The 22837-nt window shown below is 43.4% G+C and overlaps 4 non-coding genes across 4 annotated transcripts; all 4 read left to right on the top strand.

The window, feature by feature from the left end:
• Nucleotides 1-17110: 17110 nt before the first annotated feature.
• On the top strand, nucleotides 17111-17183 carry TRNAK-CUU (transfer RNA lysine (anticodon CUU)). Its single transcript has one exon. It is a non-coding gene; the product is annotated as a tRNA-Lys (tRNA).
• A 985-nt stretch (nucleotides 17184-18168) lies between these two features.
• On the top strand, nucleotides 18169-18241 carry TRNAK-CUU (transfer RNA lysine (anticodon CUU)). The gene has a single exon. It is a non-coding gene; the product is annotated as a tRNA-Lys (tRNA).
• Nucleotides 18242-19226: 985 nt separating this feature from the next.
• Nucleotides 19227-19299, top strand: TRNAK-CUU (transfer RNA lysine (anticodon CUU)). Its single transcript has one exon. It is a non-coding gene; the product is annotated as a tRNA-Lys (tRNA).
• Nucleotides 19300-22410: 3111 nt separating this feature from the next.
• Nucleotides 22411-22483, top strand: TRNAK-CUU (transfer RNA lysine (anticodon CUU)). Its single transcript has one exon. It is a non-coding gene; the product is annotated as a tRNA-Lys (tRNA).
• Nucleotides 22484-22837: the final 354 nt, after the last annotated feature.

Raw genomic sequence — 22837 nt, 5'->3', positions numbered from 1 at the left:
ATTAATCTTGCATTAGACATGCAATAACTCCCAAAAATTGTCCAGGAATGGATTTCCTTCATAAAAAATGATTAGTCTGCATACCATCTTGAAGAGGGAGCCTGGCTAGCTCAGTTGGTAGAGCATGAGACTCTTAAACTCAGGGCCATGGGTTCGAGCCCCACATTGGGCGAAAATGAGTAATTTTTGCTGGATTATTGCATTGACTCTCATAATCTGGTGATTTTTCTTGCATTAGACATGCAATAAGTATCAAAAATGGTATCTCCCTTGGTTTCTCATTGGTGGGAAAATTAACTTCAAGATTAGGTAGGGTATGAGTCTAGATGAACACACCGCAATATCAATCATATTCAAGGAGTAAACAGGCCAACCTGAACTGTAAAACATCCCATAAGTGGAGGTAAGGCATAAGTTAGGAGTGAACTGAACACTGTTATGGGCAATTGGACTTCAAATAAAGTGTGGAAGGCAGTGAGGTTACTTTTTTCATGTTATGCAGATTAAATACACAGGGGAATTAGCTCAAATGGTAGAGTGCTCGCTTAGCATGTGCGAGGTAGCGCGATCGATGCCCGCATTCTCCATTATAAAATTTGCATACATTTTATTTTTAACTTGTCATTGCCAAGGTCATTGCAGAGTAAGAACAGAAAAATCACAGATGGCTTTCAAATATGGTCTCATTATAACAACTAAAGTGGTTTAATCAAAAGGGTTCATGTATTCTTTAGCACGTGAGAGGAATTTGAATTCTTATGCAATATCAAAATGAAGTTCTCACAACTTCCATTTTCATTTTCTCTTGTTTTATTTCACACTCTATCCTCTGAAGGATGTATAAATCTGGCTTTCCTTGCAAAACAAGAGTAGAGGAATATCCAGGATTTGATTTTCTTCACAAAAAGGGATTGGTCTGCATACTGTCTTAAGGAGGGAGCCCGGCTAGCTCAGTCGGTAGAGCAGGAGACTCTTAATCTCAGGGTCGTGGGTTTGAGCCCCACGTTGGGCAAAAACGAGTAATTTTTGCCTGAATATTGCATTGACTCTCATAATATGGAGCTTCATCTTGCATTAGACATGCAATAACGCGCAAAAATTGTCCAGGAATGAATTTCCTTCATAAAAAATGATTAGTCTGCATACCATCTTGAAGTGGGAGCCCGGCTAGCTCAGTCGGTAGAACATGACACTCTTAATCACAGGGTCGTGGGTTCGAGCCCCACGTTGGGCGAAAATGAGTAATTTTTGCTGGACTCTCATAATCTGGTGATTATTCTTGCATTAGACATGCAATAAGTATCAAAAATGGTATCTCCCTTGGTTTCTCATTGGTGGGAAATTTAACTTCAAGATTAGGTAGGGTATGAGTCTAGATGAACACACCGCAATATCACTCATATTCGAGTAGTAAACAGGCCAACCTGAACTGTAAAACATCCCATAAGTGGAGGTAAACCATTAAAGAAATGGGGTGACCCAAACGGTACTGGACCTGGGTAACGTATTAGTATAAACAAACAGTGGTCCGAGACCTATTATTTCAAACACGTAAAAAATCACAATTTAAGAAATTTACTCGCCGAGCATTCCCCTCGAGGTTCCCGACAGACGCGTGTCTCCTCTTACGATCTCGGACCTAAATTTCGAGGCCCGACTTTGCCTACATCGATCAAGCGACCTCCCCAATCAAGACAACACAGTCTTTCAGGCCAATTGATTAATTCACGAGGAGGTGCCTGATTTTGATACTACCCAATACCTACGATTGGGACCGAAAATTAAGACATGTAGTGCCACATGATTACCTATCGGATAGGAAACCAAATAAGAGCGCAGAGACCACTTGGATAACTTTCCTGGAAACGTAAGGACTGAGTCTATGTGGAGTGGGAATCACGACCATTATCTCCTAGAAGGGGTCACCAATGAGATCCCTATTGTCCCGTCCCACCTGTCCTGAAGAAGACTCGCATGGCCCAGGAATAAAAAGACCGCATGGCCGCTAGTCGAGTCGAAACGTCGACATTTCATTAACTAACCTGGACCACTAACTGTATCACCCTCGTAGATATAGTGCAGACATTTTTTTGACATCAGTTGCCTAGTAATAATTAGGGAAATTATGCTGACTAATTGAAGTGGCCAGGATATATGGTTCCGGCCTTCTTTGGCTGGTGTTTCTTTTGTATTGCTTGAAATATATTTTCTTAAATATGTGTGATTTCTTTCCGTTCACTTTATCACGTTCACTTTCTTTTGGCCACCCTTTTTTGCTCTACTGCACGTTCTGAATACGGGACAATGCATAAAAAAGTACATAATATTGTGATTTGTGCTTTCGCTTCCAAAACCTGATAATAGATTGAAATATTGTATACTGTGTTTCCGTTCCAAATCCCGACAATAGATTAAAAATATTGTTTATATATTTTGAGTTTGTTGCTGTTGCCTATTCTCTATTTTTCATATTTACAACAAGGGGTGGTGAGGGACGGAGTCTCTGAATTAAACAGAATACTCTCACCCAGTCAAGAGATCAGGGCTAGATCCAACACCGTTTTTTAGCTCACTGCACCATCCCAGTTTCAGAACCTGGCTGTATGCAAATTAGTCTGTTCCTGTCCCAGTGCATGATGGGAACAGGGCAAACCAAACTACAAAAGCCAATTCTTACACTGGGAAGGAAACAAGCTACCGGGGACCGGTTTCTGGCATTTCAGCCGTCTTCGGCCCGGCTTGCTTGAATCCTGATGGTGCAATGAGCAAGGGACTCATATCTGAGTATACCCTTCCACGCTTATGGTGGACAAAAATATTTACAACAAGGGGTGGTGAGGGACAGAGTCTCTGAATTAAACAGAATACTCTCACCCAGTCAAGAGATCAGGGCTAGATCCAACACCGTTTTTTAGCTCACTGCACCATCCCAGTTTCAGAACCTGGCTGTATGCAAATTAGTCTGTTCCTGTCCCAGTGCATGATGGGAACAGGGCAAACCAAACTACAAAAGCCAATTCTTACACTGGGAAGGAAACAAGCTACCGGGGACCGGTTTCTGGCATTTCAGCCGTCTTCGGCCCGGCTTGCTTGAATCCTGATGGTGCAATGAGCAAGGGACTCACATCTGAGTATACCCTTCCACGCTTATGGTGGACAAAAATATTTACAACAAGGGGTGGTGAGGGACAGAGTCTCTGAATTAAACAGAATACTCTCACGCAGTCAAGAGATCAGGGCTAGATCCAACACCGTTTTTTAGCTCACTGCACCATCCCAGTTTCAGAACCTGGCTGTATGCAAATTAGTCTGTTCCTGTCCCAGTGCATGATGGGAACAGGGCAAACCAAACTACAAAAGCCAATTCTTACACTGGGAAGGAAACAAGCTACCGGGGACCGGTTTCTGGCATTTCAGCCGTCTTCGGCCCGGCTTGCTTGAATCCTGATGGTGCAATGAGCAAGGGACTCACATCTGAGTATACCCTTCCACGCTTATGGTGGACAAAAATATTTACAACAAGGGGTGGTGAGGGACAGAGTCTCTGAATTAAACAGAATACTCTCACCCAGTCAAGAGATCAGGGCTAGATCCAACACCGTTTTTTAGCTCACTGCACCATCCCAGTTTCAGAACCTGGCTGTATGCAAATTAGTCTGTTCCTGTCCCAGTGCATGATGGGAACAGGGCAAACCAAACTACAAAAGCCAATTCTTACACTGGGAAGGAAACAAGCTACCGGGGACCGGTTTCTGGCATTTCAGCCGTCTTCGGCCCGGCTTGCTTGAATCCTGATGGTGCAATGAGCAAGGGACTCACATCTGAGTATACCCTTCCACGCTTATGGTGGACAAAAATATTTACAACAAGGGGTGGTGAGGGACAGAGTCTCTGAATTAAACAGAATACTCTCACCCAGTCAAGAGATCAGGGCTAGATCCAACACCGTTTTTTAGCTCACTGCACCATCCCAGTTTCAGAACCTGGCTGTATGCAAATTAGTCTGTTCCTGTCCCAGTGCATGATGGGAACAGGGCAAACCAAACTACAAAAGCCAATTCTTACACTGGGAAGGAAACAAGCTATTTTAATTGATCAGGGCGGTTAAAATAACATACGCCTTCCAATTTATTAAATTGTGATTTTTTACGTGTTTGAAATAATAGGTCTCGGACCACTGTTTGTTTATACTAATAAGTGGAGGTAAGGCATAAGTTAGGAGTGAACTGAACACTTTTATGGGCAATTGGACTTCAAATAAAGTGTGGAAGGCAGTGAGGTTACTTTTTTAATGTTATGCAGATTAAACACACAGGGGAATTAGCTCAAATGGTAGAGCGCTCGCTTAGCAAGCGAGAGGTAGTGGGATTGATGCCCGCATTCTCCATTATAAAATTTGCATACATTTTATTTTTAACTTGTAATTGCCAAGGTCATTGCAGAGTAAGAACAGAAAAATCACAGATGGCTTTCAAATATGGTCTCATTATAACAACTAAAGTGGTTTAATCAAAAGGGTTCAGGTATTCTTTAGCACGTGAGAGGAATTTGAATTCTTATGCAATCTCAAAATGAAGTTCTCACAACTTCCGTTTTTATTTTTTCTTATTTTATTTAACACTCTGTCCTCTGAAGCATGTATAAATCTGGCTTTCCTTGCAAAACAAGAGTAGAGGAATATCCAGGATTTGATTTTCTTCACAAAAAGTGATTGGTCTGCATACTGTCTTAAGGAGGGAGCCCGGCTAGCTCAGTCGGTACTGTATGAGACTCTTAATCTCAGGGTTGTGGGTTTGCGCCCCATGTTGGGCGAAAAAGAGTAATTTTTGCCTGAATATTGCATTGACTCTCATAATATGGAGATTAATCTTGCATTAGACATGCAATAACTTCCAAAAATTGTCCAGGAATGGATTTCCTTCATAAAAAATGATTAGTCTGCATACCATCTTGAAGAGGGAGCCTGGCTAGCTCAGTTGGTAGAGCATGAGACTCTTAAACTCAGGGCCATGGGTTCGAGCCCCACATAGGGCGAAAATGAGTAATTTTTGCTGGATTATTGCATTGACTCTCATAATCTGGTGATTTTTCTTGCATTAGACATGCAATAAGTATCAAACATGGTATCTCCCTTGGTTTCTCATTTGTGGGAAAATTAACTTCAAGATTAGGTAGGGTATGAGTCTAGATGAACACACCGCAATATCAATCATATTCAAGGAGTAAACAGGCCAACCTGAACTGTAAAACATCCCATAAGTGGAGGTAAGGCATAAGTTAGGAGTGAACTGAACACTGTTATGGGCAATTGGACTTCAAATAAAGTGTGGAAGGCAGTGAGGTTACTTTTTTCATGTTATGCAGATTAAATACACAGGGGAATTAGCTCAAATGGTAGAGTGCTCGCTTAGCATGTGCGAGGTAGCGCGATCGATGCCCGCATTCTTCATTATAAAATTTGCATACATTTTATTTTTAACTTGTCATTGCCAAGGTCATTGCAGAGTAAGAACAGAAAAATCACAGATGGCTTTCAAATATGGTCTCATTATAACAACTAAAGTGGTTTAATCAAAAGGGTTCATGTATTCTTTAGCACGTGAGAGGAATTTGAATTCTTATGCAATATCAAAATGAAGTTCTCACAACTTCCATTTTCATTTTCTCTTGTTTTATTTCACACTCTATCCTCTGAAGGATGTATAAATCTGGCTTTCCTTGCAAAACAAGAGTAGAGGAATATCCAGGATTTGATTTTCTTCACAAAAAGGGATTGGTCTGCATACTGTCTTAAGGAGGGAGCCCGGCTAGCTCAGTCGGTAGAGCAGGAGACTCTTAATCTCAGGGTCGTGGGTTTGAGCCCCACGTTGGGCGAAAACGAGTAATTTTTGCCTGAATATTGCATTGACTCTCATAATATGGAGCTTCATCTTGCATTAGACATGCAATAACTCGCAAAAATTGTCCAGGAATGAATTTCCTTCATAAAAAATGATTAGTCTGCATACCATCTTGAAGTGGGAGCCCGGCTAGCTCAGTCGGTAGAACATGACACTCTTAATCACAGGGTCGTGGGTTCGAGCCCCACGTTGGGCGAAAATGAGTAATTTTTGCTGGACTCTCATAATCTGGTGATTATTCTTGCATTAGACATGCAATAAGTATCAAAAATGGTATCTCCCTTGGTTTCTCATTGGTGGGAAATTTAACTTCAAGATTAGGTAGGGTATGAGTCTAGATGAACACACCGCAATATCACTCATATTCGAGTAGTAAACAGGCCAACCTGAACTGTAAAACATCCCATAAGTGGAGGTAAACCATTAAAGAAATGGGGTGACCCAAACGGTACTGGACCTGGGTAACGTATTAGTATAAACAAACAGTGGTCCAAGACCTATTATTTCAAACACGTAAAAAATCACAATTTAAGAAATTTACTCGCCGAGCATTCCCCTCGAGGTTCCCGACAGACGCGTGTCTCCTCTTACGATCTCGGACCTAAATTTCGAGGCCCGACTTTGCCTACATCGATCAAGCGACCTCCCCAATCAAGACAACACAGTCTTTCAGGCCAATTGATTAATTCACGAGGAGGTGCCTGATTTTGATACTACCCAATACCTACGATTGGGACCGAAAATTAAGACATGTAGTGCCACATGATTACCTATCGGATAGGAAACCAAATAAGAGCGCAGAGACCACTTGGATAACTTTCCTGGAAACGTAAGGACTGAGTCTATGTGGAGTGGGAATCACGACCATTATCTCCTAGAAGGGGTCACCAATGAGATCCCTATTGTCCCGTCCCACCTGTCCTGAAGAAGACTCGCATGGCCCAGGAATAAAACGACCGCATGGCCGCTAGTCGAGTCGAAACGTCGACATTTCATTAACTAACCTGGACCACTAACTGTATCACCCTCGTAGATATAGTGCAGACATTTTTTTGACATCAGTTGCCTAGTAATAATTAGGGAAATTATGCTGACTAATTGAAGTGGCCAGGATATATGGTTCCGGCCTTCTTTGGCTGGTGTTTCTTTTGTATTGCTTGAAATATATTTTCTTAAATCTGTGTGATTTCTTTCCGTTCACTTTATCACGTTCACTTTCTTTTGGCCACCCTTTTTTGCTCTACTGCACGTTCTGAATACGGGACAATGCATAAAAAAGTACATAATATTGTGATTTGTGCTTTCGCTTCCAAAACCTGATAATAGATTGAAATATTGTATACTGTGTTTCCGTTCCAAATCCCGACAATAGATTAAAAATATTGTTTATATATTTTGAGTTTGTTGCTGTTGCCTATTCTCTATTTTTCATATTTACAACAAGGGGTGGTGAGGGACGGAGTCTCTGAATTAAACAGAATACTCTCACCCAGTCAAGAGATCAGGGCTAGATCCAACACCGTTTTTTAGCTCACTGCACCATCCCAGTTTCAGAACCTGGCTGTATGCAAATTAGTCTGTTCCTGTCCCAGTGCATGATGGGAACAGGGCAAACCAAACTACAAAAGCCAATTCTTACACTGGGAAGGAAACAAGCTACCGGGGACCGGTTTCTGGCATTTCAGCCGTCTTCGGCCCGGCTTGCTTGAATCCTGATGGTGCAATGAGCAAGGGACTCACATCTGAGTATACTCTTCCACGCTTATGGTGGACAAAAATATTTACAACAAGGGGTGGTGAGGGACAGAGTCTCTGAATTAAACAGATTACTCTCACCCAGTCAAGAGATCAGGGCTAGATCCAACACCGTTTTTTAGCTCACTGCACCATCCCAGTTTCAGAACCTGGCTGTATGCAAATTAGTCTGTTCCTGTCCCAGTGCATGATGGGAACAGGGCAAACCAAACTACAAAAGCCAATTCTTACACTGGGAAGGAAACAAGCTACCGGGGACTGGTTTCTGGCATTTCAGCCGTCTTCGGCCCGGCTTGCTTGAATCCTGATGGTGCAATGAGCAAGGGACTCACATCTGAGTATACCCTTCCACGCTTATGGTGGACAAAAATATTTACAACAAGGGGTGGTGAGGGACAGAGTCTCTGAATTAAACAGAATACTCTCACCCAGTCAAGAGATCAGGGCTAGATCCAACACCGTTTTTTAGCTCACTGCACCATCCCAGTTTCAGAACCTGGCTGTATGCAAATTAGTCTGTTCCTGTCCCAGTGCATGATGGGAACAGGGCAAACCAAACTACAAAAGCCAATTCTTACACTTGGAAGGAAACAAGCTACCGGGGACCGGTTTCTGGCATTTCAGCCGTCTTCGGCCCGGCTTGCTTGAATCCTGATGGTGCAATGAGCAAGGGACTCACATCTGAGTATACCCTTCCACGCTTATGGTGGACAAAAATATTTACAACAAGGGGTGGTGAGGGACAGAGTCTCTGAATTAAACAGAATACTCTCACCCAGTCAAGAGATCAGGGCTAGATCCAACACCGTTTTTTAGCTCACTACACCATCCCAGTTTCAGAACCTGGCTGTATGCAAATTAGTCTGTTCCTGTCCCAGTGCATGATGGGAACAGGGCAAACCAAACTACAAAAGCCAATTCTTACACTGGGAAGGAAACAAGCTACCGGGGACCGGTTTCTGGCATTTCAGCCGTCTTCGGCCCGGCTTGCTTGAATCCTGATGGTGCAATGAGCAAGGGACTCACATCTGAGTATACCCTTCCACGCTTATGGTGGACAAAAATATTTACAACAAGGGGTGGTGAGGGACAGAGTCTCTGAATTAAACAGAATACTCTCACCCAGTCAAGAGATCAGGGCTAGATCCAACACCGTTTTTTAGCTCACTGCACCATCCCAGTTTCAGACCCTGGCTGTATGCAAATTAGTCTGTTCCTGTCCCAGTGCATGATGGGAACAGGGCAAACCAAACTACAAAAGCCAATTCTTACACTGGGAAGGAAACAAGCTACCGGGGACCGGTTTCTGGCATTTCAGCCGTCTTCGGCCCGGCTTGCTTGAATCCTGATGGTGCAATGAGCAAGGGACTCACATCTGAGTATACCCTTCCACGCTTATGGTGGACAAAAATATTTACAACAAGGGGTGGTGAGGGACAGAGTCTCTGAATTAAACAGAATACTCTCACCCAGTCAAGAGATCAGGGCTAGATCCAACACCGTTTTTTAGCTCACTGCACCACTCCAGTTTCAGAACCTGGCTGTATGCAAATTAGTCTGTTCCTGTCCCAGTGCATGATGGGAACAGGGCAAACCAAACTACAAAAGCCAATTCTTACACTGGGAAGGAAACAAGCTACCGGGGACCGGTTTCTGGCATTTCAGCCGTCTTCGGCACGGCTTGCTTGAATCCTGATGGTGCAATGAGCAAGGGACTCACATCTGAGTATACCCTTCCACGCTTATGGTGGACAAAAATATTTACAACAAGGGGTGGTGAGGGACAGAGTCTCTGAATTAAACAGAATACTCTCACCCAGTCAAGAGATCAGGGCTAGATCCAACACCGTTTTTTAGCTCACTGCACCATCCCAGTTTCAGAACCTGGCTGTATGCAAATTAGTCTGTTCCTGTCCCAGTGCATGATGGGAACAGGGCAAACCAAACTACAAAAGCCAATTCTTACACTGGGAAGGAAACAAGCTACCGGGGACCGGTTTCTGGCATTTCAGCCGTCTTCGGCCCGGCTTGCTTGAATCCTGATGGTGCAATGAGCAAGGGACTCACATCTGAGTATACCCTTCCACGCTTATGGTGGACAAAAATATTTACAACAAGGGGTGGTGAGGGACAGAGTCTCTGAATTAAACAGAATACTCTCACCCAGTCAAGAGATCAGGGCTAGATCCAACACCGTTTTTTAGCTCACTGCACCATCCCAGTTTCAGAACCTGGCTGTATGCAAATTAGTCTGTTCCTGTCCCAGTGCATGATGGGAACAGGGCAAACCAAACTACAAAAGCCAATTCTTACACTGGGAAGGAAACAAGCTACCGGGGATTGGTTTCTGGCATTTCAGCCGTCTTCGGCCCGGCTTGCTTGAATCCTGATGGTGCAATGAGCAAGGGACTCACATCTGAGTATACCCTTCCACGCTTATGGTGGACAAAAATATTTACAACAAGGGGTGGTGAGGGACAGAGTCTCTGAATTAAACAGAATACTCTCACCCAGTCAAGAGATCAGGGCTAGATCCAACACCGTTTTTTAGCTCACTGCACCATCCCAGTTTCAGAACCTGGCTGTATGCAAATTAGTCTGTTCCTGTCCCAGTGCATGATGGGAACAGGGCAAACCAAACTACAAAAGCCAATTCTTACACTTGGAAGGAAACAAGCTACCGGGGACCGGTTTCTGGCATTTCAGCCGTCTTCGGCCCGGCTTGCTTGAATCCTGATGGTGCAATGGGCAAGGGACTCACATCTGAGTATACCCTTACACGCTTATGGTGGACAAAAATATTTACAACAAGGGGTGGTAAGGGACAGAGTCTCTGAATTAAACAGAATACTCTCACCCAGTCAAGAGATCAGGGCTAGATCCAACACCGTTTTTTAGCTCACTACACCATCCCAGTTTCAGAACCTGGCTGTATGCAAATTAGTCTGTTCCTGTCCCAGTGCATGATGGGAACAGGGCAAACCAAACTACAAAAGCCAATTCTTACACTGGGAAGGAAACAAGCTACCGGGGACCGGTTTCTGGCATTTCAGCCGTCTTCGGCCCGGCTTGCTTGAATCCTGATGGTGCAATGAGCAAGGGACTCACATCTAAGTATACCCTTCCACGCTTATGGTGGACAAAAATATTTACAACAAGGGGTGGTGAGGGACAGAGTCTCTGAATTAAACAGAATACTCTCACCCAGTCAAGAGATCAGGGCTAGATCCAACACCGTTTTTTAGCTCACTGCACCATCCCAGTTTCAGACCCTGGCTGTATGCAAATTAGTCTGTTCCTGTCCCAGTGCATGATGGGAACAGGGCAAACCAAACTACAAAAGCCAATTCTTACACTGGGAAGGAAACAAGCTACCGGGGACCGGTTTCTGGCATTTCAGCCGTCTTCGGCCCGGCTTGCTTGAATCCTGATGGTGCAATGAGCAAGGGACTCACATCTGTGTATACCCTTCCACGCTTATGGTGGACAAAAATATTTACAACAAGGGGTGGTGAGGGACAGAGTCTCTGAATTAAACAGAATACTCTCACCCAGTCAAGAGATCAGGGCTAGATCCAACACCGTTTTTTAGCTCACTGCACCATCCCAGTTTCAGAACCTGGCTGTATGCAAATTAGTCTGTTCCTGTCCCAGTGCATGATGGGAACAGGGCAAACCAAACTACAAAAGCCAATTCTTACACTGGGAAGGAAACAAGCTACCGGGGACCGGTTTCTGGCATTTCAGCCGTCTTCGGCCCGGCTTGCTTGAATCCTGATGGTGCAATGAGCAAGGGACTCACATCTGAGTATACCCTTCCACGCTTATGGTGGACAAAAATATTTACAACAAGGGGTGGTGAGGGACAGAGTCTCTGAATTAAACAGAATACTCTCACCCAGTCAAGAGATCAGGGCTAGATCCAACACCGTTTTTTAGCTCACTGCACCATCCCAGTTTCAGAACCTGGCTGTATGCAAATTAGTCTGTTCCTGTCCCAGTGCATGATGGGAACAGGGAAAACCAAACTACAAAAGCCAATTCTTACACTGGGAAGGAAACAAGCTACCGGGGACCGGTTTCTGGCATTTCAGCCGTCTTCGGCCCGGCTTGCTTGAATCCTGATGGTGCAATGAGCAAGGGACTCACATCTGAGTATACCCTTCCACGCTTATGGTGGACAAAAATATTTACAACAAGGGGTGGTGAGGGACAGAGTCTCTGAATTAAACAGAATACTCTCACCCAGTCAAGAGATCAGGGCTAGATCCAACACCGTTTTTTAGCTCACTGCACCATCCCAGTTTCAGAACCTGGCTGTATGCAAATTAGTCTGTTCCTGTCCCAGTGCATGATGGGAACAGGGCAAACCAAACTACAAAAGCCAATTCTTACACTGGGAAGGAAACAAGCTACCGGGGACCGGTTTCTGGCATTTCAGCCGTCTTCGGCCCGGCTTGCTTGAATCCTGATGGTGCAATGAGCAAGGGACTCACATCTGAGTATACCCTTCCACGCTTATGGTGGACAAAAATATTTACAACAAGGGGTGGTGAGGGACAGAGTCTCTGAATTAAACAGAATACTCTCACCCAGTCAAGAGATCAGGGCTAGATCCAACACCGTTTTTTAGCTCACTGCACCATCCCAGTTTCAGAACCTGGCTGTATGCAAATTAGTCTGTTCCTGTCCCAGTGCATGATGGGAACAGGGCAAACCAAACTACAAAAGCCAATTCTTACACTGGGAAGGAAACAAGCTACCGGGGACCGGTTTCTGGCATTTCAGCCGTCTTCGGCCCGGCTTGCTTGAATCCTGATGGTGCAATGAGCAAGGGACTCACATCTGAGTATACCCTTCCACGCTTATGGTGGACAAAAATATTTACAACAAGGGGTGGTGAGGGACAGAGTCTCTGAATTAAACAGAATACTCTCACCCAGTCAAGAGATCAGGGCTAGATCCAACACCGTTTTTTAGCTCACTGCACCATCCCAGTTTCAGAACCTGGCTGTATGCAAATTAGTCTGTTCCTGTCCCAGTGCATGATGGGAACAGGGCAAACCAAACTACAAAAGCCAATTCTTACACTTGGAAGGAAACAAGCTACCGGGGACCGGTTTCTGGCATTTCAGCCGTCTTCGGCCCGGCTTGCTTGAATCCTGATGGTGCAATGAGCAAGGGACTCACATCTGAGTATACCCTTACACGCTTATGGTGGACAAAAATATTTACAACAAGGGGTGGTGAGGGACAGAGTCTCTGAATTAAACAGAATACTCTCACCCAGTCAAGAGATCAGGGCTAGATCCAACACCGTTTTTTAGCTCACTACACCATCCCAGTTTCAGAACCTGGCTGTATGCAAATTAGTCTGTTCCTGTCCCAGTGCATGATGGGAACAGGGCAAACCAAACTACAAAAGCCAATTCTTACACTGGGAAGGAAACAAGCTACCGGGGACCGGTTTCTGGCATTTCAGCCGTCTTCGGCCCGGCTTGCTTGAATCCTGATGGTGCAATGAGCAAGGGACTCACATCTGAGTATACCCTTCCACGCTTATGGTGGACAAAAATATTTACAACAAGGGGTGGTGAGGGACAGAGTCTCTGAATTAAACAGAATACTCTCACCCAGTCAAGAGATCAGGGCTAGATCCAACACCGTTTTTTAGCTCACTGCACCATCCCAGTTTCAGACCCTGGCTGTATGCAAATTAGTCTGTTCCTGTCCCAGTGCATGATGGGAACAGGGCAAACCAAACTACAAAAGCCAATTCTTACACTGGGAAGGAAACAAGCTACCGGGGACCGGTTTCTGGCATTTCAGCCGTCTTCGGCCCGGCTTGCTTGAATCCTGATGGTGCAATGAGCAAGGGACTCACATCTGTGTATACCCTTCCACGCTTATGGTGGACAAAAATATTTACAACAAGGGGTGGTGAGGGACAGAGTCTCTGAATTAAACAGAATACTCTCACCCAGTCAAGAGATCAGGGCTAGATCCAACACCGTTTTTTAGCTCACTGCACCATCCCAGTTTCAGAACCTGGCTGTATGCAAATTAGTCTGTTCCTGTCCCAGTGCATGATGGGAACAGGGCAAACCAAACTACAAAAGCCAATTCTTACACTGGGAAGGAAACAAGCTACCGGGGACCGGTTTCTGGCATTTCAGCCGTCTTCGGCCCGGCTTGCTTGAATCCTGATGGTGCAATGAGCAAGGGACTCACATCTGAGTATACCCTTCCACGCTTATGGTGGACAAAAATATTTACAACAAGGGGTGGTGAGGGACAGAGTCTCTGAATTAAACAGAATACTCTCACCCAGTCAAGAGATCAGGGCTAGATCCAACACCGTTTTTTAGCTCACTGCACCATCCCAGTTTCAGAACCTGGCTGTATGCAAATTAGTCTGTTCCTGTCCCAGTGCATGATGGGAACAGGGAAAACCAAACTACAAAAGCCAATTCTTACACTGGGAAGGAAACAAGCTACCGGGGACCGGTTTCTGGCATTTCAGCCGTCTTCGGCCCGGCTTGCTTGAATCCTGATGGTGCAATGAGCAAGGGACTCACATCTGAGTATACCCTTCCACGCTTATGGTGGACAAAAATATTTACAACAAGGGGTGGTGAGGGACAGAGTCTCTGAATTAAACAGAATACTCTCACCCAGTCAAGAGATCAGGGCTAGATCCAACACCGTTTTTTAGCTCACTGCACCATCCCAGTTTCAGAACCTGGCTGTATGCAAATTAGTCTGTTCCTGTCCCAGTGCATGATGGGAACAGGGCAAACCAAACTACAAAAGCCAATTCTTACACTGGGAAGGAAACAAGCTACCGGGGACCGGTTTCTGGCATTTCAGCCGTCTTCGGCCCGGCTTGCTTGAATCCTGATGGTGCAATGAGCAAGGGACTCACATCTGAGTATACCCTTCCACGCTTATGGTGGACAAAAATATTTACAACAAGGGGTGGTGAGGGACAGAGTCTCTGAATTAAACAGAATACTCTCACCCAGTCAAGAGATCAGGGCTAGATCCAACACCGTTTTTTAGCTCACTGCACCATCCCAGTTTCAGAACCTGGCTGTATGCAAATTAGTCTGTTCCTGTCCCAGTGCATGATGGGAACAGGGCAAACCAAACTACAAAAGCCAATTCTTACACTGGGAAGGAAACAAGCTACCGGGGACCGGTTTCTGGCATTTCAGCCGTCTTCGGCCCGGCTTGCTTGAATCCTGATGGTGCAATGAGCAAGGGACTCACATCTGAGTATACCCTTCCACGCTTATGGTGGACAAAAATATTTACAACAAGGGGTGGTGAGGGACAGAGTCTCTGAATTAAACAGAATACTCTCACCCAGTCAAGAGATCAGGGCTAGATCCAACACCGTTTTTTAGCTCACTGCACCATCCCAGTTTCAGAACCTGGCTGTATGCAAATTAGTCTGTTACTGTCCCAGTGCATGATGGGAACAGGGCAAACCAAACTACAAAAGCCAATTCTTACACTGGGAAGGAAACAAGCTACCGGGCACCGGTTTCTGGCATTTCAGTCGTCTTCGGCCCGGCTTGCTTGAATCCTGATGGTGCAATGAGCAAGGGACTCACATCTGAGTATACCCTTCCACGCTTATGGTGGACAAAAATATTTACAACAAGGGGTGGTGAGGGACAGAGTCTCTGAATTAAACAGAATACTCTCACCCAGTCAAGAGATCAGGGCTAGATCCAACACCGTTTTTTAGCTCACTGCACCATCCCAGTTTCAGAACCTGGCTGTATGCAAATTAGTCTGTTCCTGTCCCAGTGCATGATGGGAACAGGGCAAACCAAACTACAAAAGCCAATTCTTACACTGGGAAGGAAACAAGCTACCGGGGACCGGTTTCTGGCATTTCAGCCGTCTTCGGCCCGGCTTGCTTGAATCCTGATGGTGCAATGAGCAAGGGACTCACATCTGAGTATTCCCTTCCACGCTTATGGTGGACAAAAATATTTACAACAAGGGGTGGTGAGGGACAGAGTCTCTGAATTAAACAGAATACTCTCACCCAGTCAAGAGATCAGGGCTAGATCCAACACCGTTTTTTAGCTCACTGCACCATCCCAGTTTCAGAACCTGGCTGTATGCAAATTAGTCTGTTCCTGTCCCAGTGCATGATGGGAACAGGGCAAACCAAACTACAAAAGCCAATTCTTACACTGGGAAGGAAACAAGCTACCGGGGACCGGTTTCTGGCATTTCAGCCGTCTTCGGCCCGTCTTGCTTGAATCCTGATGGTGCAATGAGCAAGGGACTCACATCTGAGTATACCCTTCCACGCTTATGGTGGACAAAAATATTTACAACAAGGGGTGGTGAGGGACAGAGTCTCTGAATTAAACAGAATACTCTCACCCAGCCAAGAGATCAGGGCTAGATCCAACACCGTTTTTTAGCTCACTGCACCATCCCAGTTTCAGAACCTGGCTGTATGCAAATTAGTCTGTTCCTGTCCCAGTGCATGATGGGAACAGGGCAAACCAAACTACAAAAGCCAATTCTTACACTGGGAAGGAAACAAGCTATTTTAATTGATCAGGGCGGTTAAAATAACATACGCCTTCCAATTTATTAAATTGTGATTTTTTACGTGTTTGAAATAATAGGTCTCGGACCACTGTTTGTTTATACTAATAAGTGGAGGTAAGGCATAAGTTAGGAGTGAACTGAACACTTTTATGGGCAATTGGACTTCAAATAAAGTGTGGAAGGCAGTGAGGTTACTTTTTTAATGTTATGCAGATTAAACACACAGGGGAATTAGCTCAAATGGTAGAGCGCTCGCTTAGCAAGCGAAAGGTAGTGGGATTGATGCCCGCATTCTCCATTATAAAATTTGCATACATTTTATTTTTAACTTGTAATTGCCAAGGTCATTGCAGAGTAAGAACAGAAAAATCACAGATGGCTTTCAAATATGGTCTCATTATAACAACTAAAGTGGTTTAATCAAAAGGGTTCAGGTATTCTTTAGCACGTGAGAGGAATTTGAATTCTTATGCAATCTCAAAATGAAGTTCTCACAACTTCCGTTTTTATTTTTTCTTATTTTATTTGACACTCTGTCCTCTGAAGCATGTATAAATCTGGCTTTCCTTTCAAAACAAGAGTAGAGGAATATCCAGGATTTGATTTTCTTCACAAAAAGTGATTGGTCTGCATACTGTCTTAAGGAGGGAGCCCGGCTAGCTCAGTCGGTACTGTATGAGACTCTTAATCTCAGGGTCGTGGGTTTGAGCCCCACGTTGGGCGAAAAAGAGTAATTTTTGCCTGAATATTGCATTGACTCTCATAATATGGAGATTAGTCTTGCATTAGACATGCAATAACTTCCAAAAATTGTCCAGGAATGGATTTCCTTCATAAAAAATGATTAGTCTGCATACCATCTTGAAGTGGGAGCCTGGCTAGCTCAGTTGGTAGAGCATGAGACTCTTAATCTCAGGGCCGTGGGTTCGAGCCCCACGTTGGGCAAAAATGAGTAATTTTTGCTGGATTATTGCATTGACTCATAATCTGGTGATTTTTCTTGCATTAGACATGCAATAAGTATCAAAAATGGTATCTCCCTTGGTTTCTCATTGGTGGGAAATTTAACTTCAAGATTAGGTACGGTATGAGTCTAGATGAACACACCGCAATATCACTCATATTCAAGGAGTAAACAGGCCAACCTGAACTGTAAAACATCCCATAAGTGGAGGTAAGGCATAAATTAGGAGTGAACTGAACACTGTTATGGGCAATTGGACTTCAAATAAAGTGTGGAAGGCAGTGAGGTTACTTTTTTCATGTTATGCAGATTAAACACATGGGGGAATTAGCTCAAATGCTAGAGCTCTCGCTTAGCATGTGAGAGGTATCGGGTTGATGCCCGCATTCTCCATTATAAAATTTGCATACATTTTATTTTTAACTTGTCATTGCCAAGGTCATTGCAGAGTAAGAACAGAAAAACACAGATGGCTTTCAAATATGGTCTCATTATAACAACTAAAGTGGTTTAATCAAAAGGGTTCATGTATTCTTTAGCACGTGAGAGGAATTTGAATTCTTATGCAATCTCAAAATGAAGTTCTCACAACTTCCATTTTCATTTTCTCTTGTTTTATTTGACACTCTATCCTCTGAAGGATGTATAAATCTGGCTTTCCTTGCAAAACAAGAGTAGAGGAATATCCAGGATTTGATTTTCTTCACAAAAAGGGATTGGTCTGCATACTGTCTTAAGGAGGGAGCCCGGCTAGCTCAGTCGGTAGAGCATGAGACTCTTAATCTCAGGGTAGTGGGTTCGAGCCCCACGTTGGGCGAAAACGAGTAATTTTTGCCTGAATATTGCATTGACTCTCATAATATGGAGCTTCATCTTGCATTAGACATGCAATAACTCGCAAAAATTGTCCAGGAATGGATTTCCTTCATAAAAAATGATTAGTCTGCATACCATCTTGAAGTGGGAGCCCGGCTAGCTCAGTCGGTAGAGCATGAGACTCTTAATCTCAGGGCCGTGGGTTCGAGCCCCACGTTGGGCAAAAATGAGTAATTTTTGCTGGATTATTGCATTGACTCATAATCTGGTGATTTTTCTTGCATTAGACATGCAATAAGTATCAAAAATGGTATCTCCCTTGGTTTCTCATTGGTGGGAAATTTAACTTCAAGATTAGGTACGGTATGAGTCTAGATGAACACACCGCAATATCACTCATATTCAAGGAGTAAACAGGCCAACCTGAACTGTAAAACATCCCATAAGTGGAGGTAAGGCATAAATTAGGAGTGAACTGAACACTGTTATGGGCAATTGGACTTCAAATAAAGTGTGGAAGGCAGTGAGGTTACTTTTTTCATGTTATGCAGATTAAACACATGGGGGAATTAGCTCAAATGCTAGAGCTCTCGCTTAGCATGTGAGAGGTATCGGGTTGATGCCCGCATTCTCCATTATAAAATTTGCATACATTTTATTTTTAACTTGTCATTGCCAAGGTCATTGCAGAGTAAGAACAGAAAAACACAGATGGCTTTCAAATATGGTCTCATTATAACAACTAAAGTGGTTTAATCAAAAGGGTTCATGTATTCTTTAGCACGTGAGAGGAATTTGAATTCTTATGCAATCTCAAAATGAAGTTCTCACAACTTCCATTTTCATTTTCTCTCGTTTTATTTGACACTCTATCCTCTGAAGGATGTATAAATCTGGCTTTCCTTGCAAAACAAGAGTAGAGGAATATCCAGGATTTGATTTTCTTCACAAAAAGGGATTGGTCTGCATACTGTCTTAAGGAGGGAGCCCGGCTAGCTCAGTCGGTAGAGCATGAGACTCTTAATCTCAGGGTTGTGGGTTCGAGCCCCACGTTGGGCGAAAACGAGTAATTTTTGCCTGAATATTGCATTGACTCTCATAATATGGAGCTTCATCTTGCATTAGACATGCAATAACTCGCAAAAATTGTCCAGGAATGGATTTCCTTCATAAAAAATGATTAGTCTGCATACCATCTTGAAGTGGGAGCCCGGCTAGCTCAGTCGGTAGAGCATGAGACTCTTAATCTCAGGGCCGTGGGTTCGAGCCCCACGTTGGGCAAAAATGAGTAATTTTTGCTGGATTATTGCATTGACTCATAATCTGGTGATTTTTCTTGCATTAGACATGCAATAAGTATCAAAAATGGTATCTCCCTTGGTTTCTCATTGGTGGGAAATTTAACTTCAAGATTAGGTAGGGTATGAGTCTAGATGAACACACCGCAATATCACTCATATTCAAGGAGTAAACAGGCCAACCTGAACTGTAAAACATCCCATAAGTGGAGGTAAGGCATAAGTTAGGAGTGAACTGAACACTGTTATGGGCAATTGGACTTCAAATAAAGTGTGGAAGGCAGTGAGGTTACTTTTCTCATGTTATGCAGATTAAACACACAGGGCAATTAGCTCAAATGGTAGAGTGCTCGCTTAGCATGCGAGAGGTAGCGGGATCGATGCCCGCATTCTCCATTATAAAAATTTGCATACATTTTATTTTTAACTTGTCATTGCCAAGGTCATTGCAGAGTAAGAACAGAAAAATCACAGATGGCTTTCAAATATGGTCTCATTATAACAACTAAATTGGTTTAATCAAAAGGGTTCAGGTATTCTTTAGCACGTGAGAGGAATTTGAATTCTTTTGCAATCTCAAAATGAAGTTCTCACAACTTCCATTTTCATTTTCTCTTGTTTTATTTGACACTCTGTCCTCTGAAGGATGTATAAATCTGGCTTTCCTTGCAAAACAAGAGTAGAGGAATATCCAGGATTTGATTTTCTTCACAAAAAGGGATTGGTCTGCAAACTGTCTTAAGGAGGGAGCCCGGCTAGCTCAGTCGGTAGAGCATGAGACTCTTAATCTCAGGGTCGTGGGTTCGAGCCCCACGTTTGGCGAAAACGAGTAATTTTTGCCTGAATATTGCATTGACTCTCATAATATGGAGCTTCATCTTGCATTAGACATGCAATAACTCGCAAAAATTTTCCAGGAATGGATTTCCTTCATAAAAAATGATTAGTCTGCATACCATCTTGAAGTGGGAGCCCGGCTAGCTCAGTCAGTAGAGCATTAGACTCTTAATCACAGGGTCGTGGGTTCGAGCCCCACGTTGGGTGAAAATGAGTAATTTTTGCTCGATTATTGCGTTGACTCTCATAATCTGGTGATTATTCTTGCATTAGACATGCAATAAGTATCAAAAATGGTTTCTCCCTTGGTTTCTCATTGGTGGGAAATTTAACTTCAAGATTAGGTAGGGTATGAGTCTAGATGAACACACCGCAATATCACTCATATTCAAGGAGTAAACAGGCCAACCTGAACTGTAAAACATCCCATAAGAGGAGGTAAGGCATAAGTTAGGAGTGAACTGAACACTGTTATGGGCAATTGGACTTCAAATAAAGTATGGAAGGCAGTAAGGTTACTTTTTTCATGTTATGCAGATTAAACACACAGGGCAAGTAGCTCAAATGGTAGAGTGCTCGCTTAGCATGCGAGAGGTAGCGGGATCGATGCCCGCATTCTCCATTATAAAAATTTGCATACATTTTATTTTTAACTTGTCATTGCCAAGGTCATTGCAGAGTAAGAACAGAAAAATCACAGATGGCTTTCAAATATGGTCTCATTATAACAACTAAATTGGTTTAATCAAAAGGGTTCAGGTATTCTTTAGCACGTGAGAGGAATTTGAATTCTTATGCAATCTCAAAATGAAGTTCTCACAACTTCCATTTTCATTTTCTCTTGTTTTATTTGACACTCTGTCCTCTGAAGGATGTATAAATCTGGCTTTCCTTGCAAAACAAGAGTAGAGGAATATCCAGGATTTGATTTTCTTCACAAAAAGGGATTGGTCTGCGTACTGTCTTAAGGAGGGAGCCCGGCTAGCTCAGTCGGTAGAGCATGAAACTCTTAATCTCAGGGTCGTGGGTTCGAGCCCCACGTTGGGCGAAAACGAGTAATTTTTGCCTGAATATTGCATTGACTCTCATAATATGGAGCTTCATCTTGCATTAGACATGGAATAACTCGCAAAAATTGTCCAGGAATGGATTTCCTTCATAAAAAATGATTAGTCTGCATACCATCTTGAAGTGGGAGCCCGGCTAGCTCAGTCGGTAGAGCATGACACTCTTAATCACAGGGTCGTGGGTTCGAGCCCCACGTTGGGTGAAAATGAGTAATTTTTGCTCGATTATTGCATTGACTCTCATAATCTGGTGATTATTCTTGCATTAGACATGCAATAAGTTTCAAAAATGGTATCTCCCTTGGTTTCTCATTGGTGGGAAAATTAACTTCAAGATTAGGTAGGGTATGAGTCTAGATGAACACACCGCAATATCACTCATATTCAAGGAGTAAACAGGCCAACCTGAACTGTAAAACATCCCATAAGTGGAGGTAAGGCATAAGTTAGGAGTGAACTGAACACTGTTATGGGCAATTGGACTTCAAATAAAGTGTGGAAGGCAGTGAGGTTACTTTTTTCATGTTATGCAGATTAAACACACAGGGGAATTAGCTCAAATGGTAGAGCACTCGCTTAGCATGCGAGAGGTAGCGGGATCGATGCCTGCATTCTCCATTATAAAATTTGCATACATTTTATTTTTAACTTGTCATTGCCAAGGTCATTGCAGAGTAAGAACAGAAAAACACAGATGGCTTTCAAATATGGTCTCATTATAACAACTAAAGTGGTTTAATCAAAAGGGTTCATGTATTCTTTAGCACGTGAGAGGAATTTGAATTCTTATGCAATCTCAAAAAGAGGTTCTCACAACTTCCATTTTCATTTTCTCTTATTTTTTTGACACTCTGTCCTCTGAAGGATGTATAAATCTGGCTTTCCTTGCAAAACAAGAGTAGCGGAATATCCAGGATTTGATTTTCTTCACAAAAAGGGATTGGTCTGCATACTGTCTTTAGGAGGGAGCCCGGCTAGCTCATTCGGTAGAGCATGAGACTCTTAATCTCAGGGTCGTGGGTTCGAGCCCCACGTTGGGCGAAAACGAGTAATTTTTGCCTGAATATTGCATTGACTCTCATAATATGGAGCTTCATCTTGCATTAGACATGCAATAACTCGCAAAAATTGTCCAGGAATGGATTTCCTTCATAAAAAATGATTAGTCTGCATACCATCTTGAAGTGGGAGCCCGGCTAGCTCAGTCGGTAGAGCATGAGACTCTTAATCTCAGGGCCGTGGGTTCGAGCCCCACGTTGGGCAAAAATGAGTAATTTTTGCTGGATTATTGCATTGACTCATAATCTGGTGATTTTTCTTGCATTAGAAATGCAATAAGTATCAAAAATGGTATCTCCCTTGGTTTCTCATTGGTGGGAAATTTAACTTCAAGATTAGGTAGGGTATGAGTCTAGATGAACACACCGCAATATAACTCATATTCAAGGAGTAAACAGGCCAACCTGAACTGTAAAACATCCCATAAGTGGAGGTAAGGCATAAGTTAGGAGTGAACTGAACACTGTTATGGGCAATTGGACTTCAAATAAAGTGTGGAAGGCAGTGAGGTTACTTTTTTCATGTTATGCAGATTAAACACACAGGGCAATTAGCTCA

This window comes from Lissotriton vulgaris, chromosome 1_1, assembly GCF_964263255.1.
Source record: "Lissotriton vulgaris chromosome 1_1, aLisVul1.2, whole genome shotgun sequence".
NCBI classification, from domain to species: domain Eukaryota; kingdom Metazoa; phylum Chordata; class Amphibia; order Caudata; family Salamandridae; genus Lissotriton; species Lissotriton vulgaris.
This window is presented reverse-complemented; position numbering and strand designations above follow the sequence as displayed.